Source organism: Colobus angolensis, unplaced genomic scaffold (genome assembly GCF_000951035.1).
Source record: "Colobus angolensis palliatus isolate OR3802 unplaced genomic scaffold, Cang.pa_1.0 Scaffold62, whole genome shotgun sequence".
NCBI classification, from domain to species: domain Eukaryota; kingdom Metazoa; phylum Chordata; class Mammalia; order Primates; family Cercopithecidae; genus Colobus; species Colobus angolensis.
The window spans coordinates 3,587,703-3,596,154 of record NW_012119821.1 but is presented as its reverse complement, the minus strand read 5'-3'; the positions used below and the strand labels follow the sequence as shown (position 1 = coordinate 3,596,154).

General features: G+C 39.4%; 1 long non-coding RNA gene across 1 annotated transcript; it reads left to right on the top strand.

Moving 5' to 3' along the window:
- The first annotated feature begins 923 nt into the window (after nt 1-923).
- Nucleotides 924-8,088, top strand: LOC105527374. Its single transcript, XR_001004219.1, has 3 exons — nt 924-1,012; nt 2,324-2,434; nt 5,021-8,088. It is a non-coding gene; the product is annotated as an uncharacterized LOC105527374 (long non-coding RNA).
- The last annotated feature ends 364 nt before the right edge of the window (nt 8,089-8,452 follow it).

The window sequence follows — 8,452 nt, the reverse complement described above, 5'->3', positions numbered from 1 at the left end:
TCATTAAACTCTACTTACTAAGGCATGGAAGTGGCTGCACATTTTTGGAAAGATTTGCAACAAGAGAAGTTTCTGTTTTGTTTTCATGGAACCAGGGAACTGGATGTTTCAATGCCCACCTATGAGACACTAGTCATGTTTTAAGACTGTACAACAGCCTGAACATCATATTCTCTTCTGAAAAGAGAGACTATGCGGATGGATTTGCCCAATGTCCCTGAGCTAGGTGAGAGCATCAAGCACTCAAAGGCGTGAGCGAGCCATTAGACATAAGCAACTGTTGGGATTTGGACAAGGGAGTTAAGAGACATGGGTTCAAGTCCCAGACCTGTCACTCAAGGAATGACCCCAGAAAAGCCCCCACATCTCAGTATCCTCAGTTGTAAAATGGATAAAACAAAGAGATTGCATTTATCAAATGATCTGTCTCTAAAGATTAGCTCACTTCCAAAATGCTGTACCATGATTTGGAGAGAAAACTTAAGAGGCTGCTTGTCTTGATATTTAGCCCTGAACTCCAGGTAAGTTGTAGAAGTGGATACATTTGACTGAATCCCATGCTCTGCATTACAATTTTGCCCTGTGGTGGGAAACTGCACCTGACATCATATTCCTGCATGGCTAGTTCTAGCTCACAAAGCTTTTCTTTTAGTCACAGAAAGAATTGAAGGTTCCACCCAGTCAGTCAGAGTTGGCCTTTAAAAATATATTCTATCCACAGCGGGGGCCCCCTGACCAGACCTGAAATTATATAGCCCCCAAATCATTTTCTTTCAGACCCTTAATTCCAAGCCAAACAAACCCAGAGTTCTTCCAAATCCATGTGGAGGTGAGGAAGTGGGAGGCTCCATTTGGGGAAATGATGAGGTTCTTCCTTCCTCTTGGGGCTGAGTGAGCTCCCTCTTTAGGACTCCCACGACCTCAGAGGCCAAGGTTCAAGACCCTGAGAAACAGGGCAGAATCAGGTTTCCCTTTAGACCACAGACCACGAGTGCTCTATCCACTGTAACAGGTATGTGTAATGTAATGTTGTATTAGTCAGCATTCTCTACAGGGACAGAACTAGTAGCAGATATATATATGATTGCGTATTTTATATATATATATATATATATATATGGAGATTGTGTGTGTGTGTATGTGTATATATATGTGTATGTGTGTGCGTGTGTGTATATATGGGAGTTTATGAAGTAGTATTAACTCACATGATCAGAAGATCCCACAATAGGCCATCTGCAAGCTGAGGAGCAAGAAAGCCAGTCCAAGACCCAAAGCTGAAGAACTTGGAGTCTGATGTTCAACAGCAGGAAGCAACCAGCACAGGAGAAAGATATAGGCTTGAAGGCTAGGACAGTCTAGGCTTTTCATGTTTTTCTGCCTGCTTATATCCTGGCCATGCTGGCAGGTGGATTAGATGGTGCCCACCCAGATTAAGGGTGGGTCTGCCTTTCCCAGCCCACTGACTCAAATGTTAATCTCCTCTGGCAACACCCTCACAGACACACCCAGGATCAATACTTTGCATCCTTCAGTCCAATCAAGTTGACACTCAGTATTAGCCATCACAAACGTAATCAAAGTGGAAGAGAGACTATTTCTAACAGTTACCCTCTTAAGCTCTGGGGTCACATAACTTGATTAAGTGATTTCATCTACTTTAACTTTAGTCTCCTCATCTATAAAATGGGCCTAGGAAAAGTCTTCACTTCATAAGTGTGGTGTACAAATTCAACGAGACAACTCATGCCAAGGAAAAGGCATGTAGAAAGTATTTCGTAATGTGTAGTTCTTGCTTATGTTGTATCCCAAGGATCCTAAAACCCATGCTTTATCTGCCCCCTGAAATTCTCCCATGAAAACAAGGTAACACCAGAGCTCAGTTTTGATTTGACCTACATGTCTCATCTGTGAGAAGGAGTAGGGGCTGTGGAACTTTGTGGTTTGGAGTGGGCATGAAACAATTCCCTGGTTGTAAGCCAAGACCTCTGAATTTTGCACCTGTGATTTCACTTCACTTCAAAGTCCCAAAGTACCACCCCTGCCATTTGTAGAGGTGAGAAATGAGTCATTTTTGCCACCTTCCTCAAAGCTCTGATAATTTTAAACACACCTATGTTCATTAGTGTTCCATGTGAAACATAAAATAGCTTTTAGTTAGGGTTTGGGCCGTCAAATGCAACCAAGCTTAATTAGAAAAGAAGGAGTTGTATAATGTCATGCAAAGAAGAATAGCCTGAGTCTTAGTGTGGCACCTGTGGGTGAACTAGGAGGATCAAGGGAGCAGTCATGATTCACTCATCCTGGCTCTGTCATTTGGCAGCTGCAGAACTGTGGGTAAGCTGTCGAACCTCTCCAAGCCTACATGTCCTTCTTTATAAAGAGAAGAAGGTAAAAGCCTTCCTAAGGTCATGATGGGGACAGTGTTCTGTAGGTAAGTATTTGTTGCTACTGGGTTCACTGCACTTCTCTCCACAGACCTGATGGCTTACGTAGGCAAGTCTGCTAACCACTTGGTATCTCCTCATCATTGGCAACCACAAGCAGGCAGCTCATTCTCTCCTAGGACCGATCTTCAACTTGCACCATGGGCAGTACCTAAGAGATTTCAAATCCAACACCAACAGGAGGTACATGTCCCAGTCGCACACATGTAGTCAGGCTGGGAGTGAGTTGGAGCCAAAAGAGAAGGAACTACTTTCCCATGATTCCCCCTGGCTATCCCTTGCCCCTAGAGAGAGGCCACATCCAGCTGGAATCTGGCAGGGACTGACTCAGTAGGGATTCTGGTTCTGGTAGCACACAAAGTCTCCTTGTCTCTTGAATATCTCCAGTTCCTTCCGTGGGACTTGCTCCATCTGATGTCCTTAGAGTCTTGTCACAGCATTTCCCACTTTGACTTGCTGTTTACTTAATTTTTTCTTACTGTTAGACTTGCAGTCATTAATAGCATGGACTCTGGTCTTAGACTATCTAAGCTAAAATACTGCTGTACCACTTGTCTCAGTGCCCACATCTATAAAATGAGGGTAAACATCACTCTTCCTTAGTAGGGATGTTGTGAGGATTCAGTGAATTTATGCAGGTAAAGCACTCACAACAGTGTCTGGATTACAGTTAGTAGCATATGTGTTGACTCTTGTTATTGCTTCCTTTTGCCTGAGTGACATCTCATAATTAGCAGGGTTCTTCAGGGGTTTCATCTTTCAAAAGAGAGGGGACAGAGACTGCCCAGTCAGCTCTTCACTCTGGACACTGAGTTAACCCGTCATCTTGCAATACACAGTCGGACTCTCTTCCCAGTCAGCTCTTCACTCTGGACACTGAGTTAATCCGTCATCTTGCAATACACAGTCGGACTCTCTTCCTGCCTGTTTATTGTGATCCTAGAGTGGCTCCATCCTTCCTGTTCTTGGGACAGTTCCTCTTTTTCTGGAACTATCTGTTTACTCATATTTCTGTATATCCACCCTTCCCCACACAGAGAGAAATACATATTCACATTTTACAAAAAGATATAAACTTAACTTAAAAAAAACCAAATACTCAAATATGCCAGCCCCACCAATATTACCCAAGGAAAAGGGCAGTTCTCCGCTATGTTCCTAATTCTCCCTAAATGTGGGTGGCGCCTAGGAGACTGCTTTGGGCTTTTAAAATATTTCCCCTCAACAGCTATCTTTTTTAAAGCTACAACAACAAGGGAGTTGAGTTAAAAGAGTTCTCTAAGGTAAAATTGTCTTTTTTGCCACTTAGGTAAAACTTAACGGAAATAATATTCCAAAACACCACACAATACCCTCTCCCTATCAGACCTCAGTCCTCCCGGCCCACAGAGGCTCTTGGCAGCAAAGTCCATCTTCATGTAAAGCTCTGGTGAGAGACATGGGTAACTCTGAGCACTCCTCATGCCTTTCCCAGTCTGTATAGCACAAGAAACTCCAGACATTTCCAAAAAGTTACCCATCAGCTTCCCAGTAAAACAAAAGGCCATAAATTGGCACTTTCTTTTCTCTCTCCACCCAAGCTGTTCATACAGACAAAAAATTTAAGTCTGCAAGTTGAAAAATGCTTTCTTTTTTTTAAAGTAGCTACCCACATTAAAGGAAGACTGTTTAATTCTAGATCTACAGCTAGAAGATCAAAAATAGGAATAATTAAAGTCTGAGATGTAACTGTTAAGAAAGGCATTTTTAAAATCCTCTTTGCCAAGTCTTTAAACAGGTAAACCACATATTTAAAGAAAGTATGAAGATCTGAAAATTCTAATGGGTTTTTTTTTTTTTTTTGGTTTAAGACATAATGATTTCAGTCTTCAGAGACCACAAAGCAGGGTTTATAAAGCTCTCTAAACTGTCAGCTGAATAATTATCTAGCAAAGCCCATGTGGAGGTGACTCCCTGTAATTCAGCTTCTTTCCTGTTTTGAAACAGAAGGTTATTAACCTCTGGAACAAAATTTGGCAAAGTCAGGAACGTCAGTTTTATGCAAACAGTATTTCCTTTTTGTGGCCTTCCTTTTCAGCCTATGATGTTTAATTTTTTAAAGTCTTACAAATATACCGAATTCTACTCAACCACCCTTTCCAAATGCCCCAGAGAGCATGTAGAACTTAAAAGAAAAAAAAAAAATGAAACAAGTCTCCCTTTTCCAACGTGGCTAGAGCCAAATGAACTTTATGTCAAAAACCCATGAATAATCTGACAATTTATATTCCAAAGAGAAGGTGAGGCAGGCACATTAAGGGTCGTATGCAAAATAAGAATTCTGAAAAAAAAAAAAAATCTCATTACTGCCAAACCTGTTGGTTTTTTAATATGATTATAATTTTAAATTGTGGCTTTAAAATATCTAAGTGCTTGGATGTTATTGCTTTAAAGTCTCCACTTGAGAGATTGTGGCTGTGGTTTCCCTTTTACCTAAAAGTAATCTGGACAGCTGAATAATGGGCTCGTCTGTTTGTTGCATGGACCTGTTCATCATAGTTTGAAACTAACTTATTCAGCCTCCTTCCCCACAGGATGCAAAGTATCTTCAAGCAAAGACAATACATGTCATTATCCTAACTTGACTGAAGGAAAAGCTAAGCAGTGAACTTGAGATCAGATTCAAAACCTGAAATGGAGCAGAAACAGTGCCTGGCTTGCTGGTGTTCAAAAAGAACCCTTGCCTGGGTGTCAGACAGGGCTGTTCACTACACCAAACCAGGTAGGAGATATGGGATTCATGGAGTAGAACACAAAAGCCCAGTTCATTGAGTATAAAGAAGGAAAATTAACAGCTCACCTGTTCCAGAGCTCGCCAGCTTCCCTTAAGCTTAGTCAAACACGGTATTTTGTTGTTTTTTGTTCTAAAACCAGAAATCTACCTACTACTGTTTCTGCTGCTGCCTGTCATCTGCCACATCCAAAACGAGCCTGAGGGAGGCAGGTGTTTCCCTGCTTCGCTCTCAGGGTAAGAGTGGAATTGGGAGAAGGACAATGAACAAGAATGCGGTCCTGGCCTCCTATCCCCAACTGAAGATCACCTTAGCTACACAGTCTCCATTATCTGTGTCAAGAAATGTGGTTAGCAGACATGGACAAATCACCAAAGCAGCTGTAACTGTTCCTGGTAGGATGTTATTTCTAAACTTATCAGCCTGAACCGTGCTTTAAGGACTGGAACCGGGTAGATATGCCATCACCATTCCCTGGACAAACCAACAAATGAAGCAAGCATAAAGCAGCAATCCTACAACCACATACTTGGTAGTTTCCTCCTGGAACCCGGAGTTATGTTATTAGAGTGCTTTATTTTACCACGATGTTTTCAGGTCATCCCAGCCTTAAAAAGGTGCATGTTTTTGTGACTTCCTCCTGCCTGAAGATAAGCTACTAACTTCTCAGGAAACTTCTCTATTCTAACACTTAAACTTCAAAGTTTGGGATCGGCATTCATCTTCTCTCTGAATTCAGCTGCTTGATTCTCAGTGTTCCAAGTGCCATAAACATCAAAGTCTCTTTGACTGTTTCTTTCCCAAAATTTCAAAGCCCCTTGTGAAAATGGACTCCCAAATCTCCTGTCCTGATATCTTGGAGTTCCCAGCTCTGACATGATAATTAGGCCCTGATTAGTCTGCAAGGCTAGATTCAAATATATGACACATACGTATAAACCATGAGAGCTTGATAGCTGCATTTCTCAGTGACAGCCTGCCTTTGTAATAGAGAAAATGCACACACAGTCCACAAGAGATGCTGAGACAATTATCTCAGCGTAACCAGAGAATAGGGGTTCCTTTAAAACCCCTGTATTCTTTGATAGCATTAACTCCATGGCTCCCGGGATCATTGGCATTACCAAGTCATACTGTAGCCAATCTGTCTTTCTCTGCTGCCTGAAGACCCCCCAAGAGCTGTCTTCACCTTCCAGCATACTCTCTTTCTTCCTAGAAACTAGAACAATTGTATGACATGCTGTAACTGACCAGTGACTACTTGGTTAGAGGACATTTTGAGGGATACCTTTCACTTCTGCAAAACTTAGCAAATCAAATCAAAACAAACAAATAAAAATACAACAGCCTGGCATCCTCAGGATAAGGGGCTAAAGTAAAAAATATCTAATTTTGACAGGTAGATGGAATTGTTACTTTAGATTTTGGCAAATCTATAAGAGGAAAAGTAAACTCGTGGTCTTTATAGGAAGTCAATGGTTGAATATTACAATGTGGACCAATTTCACCCAGATAGAATTCCTAAGTACATTGATACCTAAGTAATTCTTCCTTAGGTGTCCTTAAATCTTTAGAAAATCATTTCTGATTTAAATCCATGTAGGTCTTACATATTTTTTATTAAGTTTATTCCTGGATAGCTTACAGTTTTGTAAATGTCATCTTTTTTTCCTCATGACATTTTCAAAATTGCTTATTAATTGGGTATAGTATCTGGCCAACTTGCTGAATTCTCTTATTAGTTGAAATCATTTTTCAGTTGATTTGCATGGATTTTCTAAATAGAAAATTATCGTGTCTGCAAGTAAAAACAGTTTTGTCTGTTCTTTTTCAACACTTATGTTTTATTTCTTTTTATTGTTTTATACCACTAGTGAGGATTTTGAGCAACACGAGTGTGTCCTTATTGTGTTTGTTTCTGATTTCAAAGTGCTGATTCACCACTGAGCGTGATATTTGCAGAGGGTTTCTTTCCTTTATGAAAATAAAGCTGTTTTCATTTTGATTTCTGTTTTAAGTTTTCTAATCATTAATGGGTCCTTAATTCATTAAAATTTTCTTCTAAATCTATCAAAATGATGTGGTGATTTGATCCTCTTAATTCTTGATCAAACGAATTACATTGATAGATTTCCTAATGTTGAAAAATGCTGGCATTCCAAGGATAAGCCCTACTTAATTAAGATGTATTATACTTTTAATATACAAAAGAATTTAATTTGCTAATGTTTTATTTAGGATTTGTGTACCTTTGTTCAGGAATGTGATTGATCTACAGTTTTCTTTTCCCACATTATCCTTGTTTAGTCTTGGTATATGGTTATGCAATCCTCATAGATGAGTAGAGAAGCTTCCCATTTTATTCTATGTTCTGAAAGAAGTGATATAGCCCCCAAATTATCTGTCATTGGTGACCTGAGCCTTCTGGCTAGCTTTGATTCACTTTATAATGTTTCTGTAATTACCTCTTTTCAGTCAGTGTCAGAATTTATATTTACCTAGAAAAGCATCCATTTTTTAATGTAGATTTTCAAATTGATTGTAATGAAGTTGAACATGGTATCTTTTAACGTTTTAAATCTCCTCACAGGATCTAAGTCTGCTTTATTTCTAACGTTGTTTTGTGAATGTCCTCCTTTTTCATAACTGCAGCCTTGATCAATTTTTCTTTTTTGCTTTTACTCCATTAATTCCTGCATTTCATATGTTTATTTATTCTTTCCATCTATTTTTTTGGTGGGGCATTACCTAATTATTTTGTCACGAGCTTCTTAGTGCATAAGTTTAATGCATTTTTACAAACTTTTCTCATTGTCAAATTAGGACATTTAAAGCTATAAAATGTCCTCTGAGTATAATTTTATATACAACCTCTGAGTGTAGTTTTTTGTAAAGTTCTGTTCTCACATTTTCATTTAGTCCCAAATTGTTTTTAATCTCAGTAAGATTTCCTTTTTAACCCTGAAATTATTTAGAAATCTGTGTTAAAATTTCCTGGTAGATGTATCTAGAATATATAATAGTTCCACAAATTATTAATGAAAAGACAAACAATCTGTTATAAAATAAATCTAAATTTAAACAAGTACTTCACAAAAGTAGATACTTGATTGGACAATAAATTTACAAAAAGGGAGTCAGGCACAGTGGTTCATGCCTGTAATCCCAGCCCTTTGGGAGGCTGAAGCAGGTGGATCACTTGAGGTCAGGAGCTCGAGACCAGCCTGGCCAACA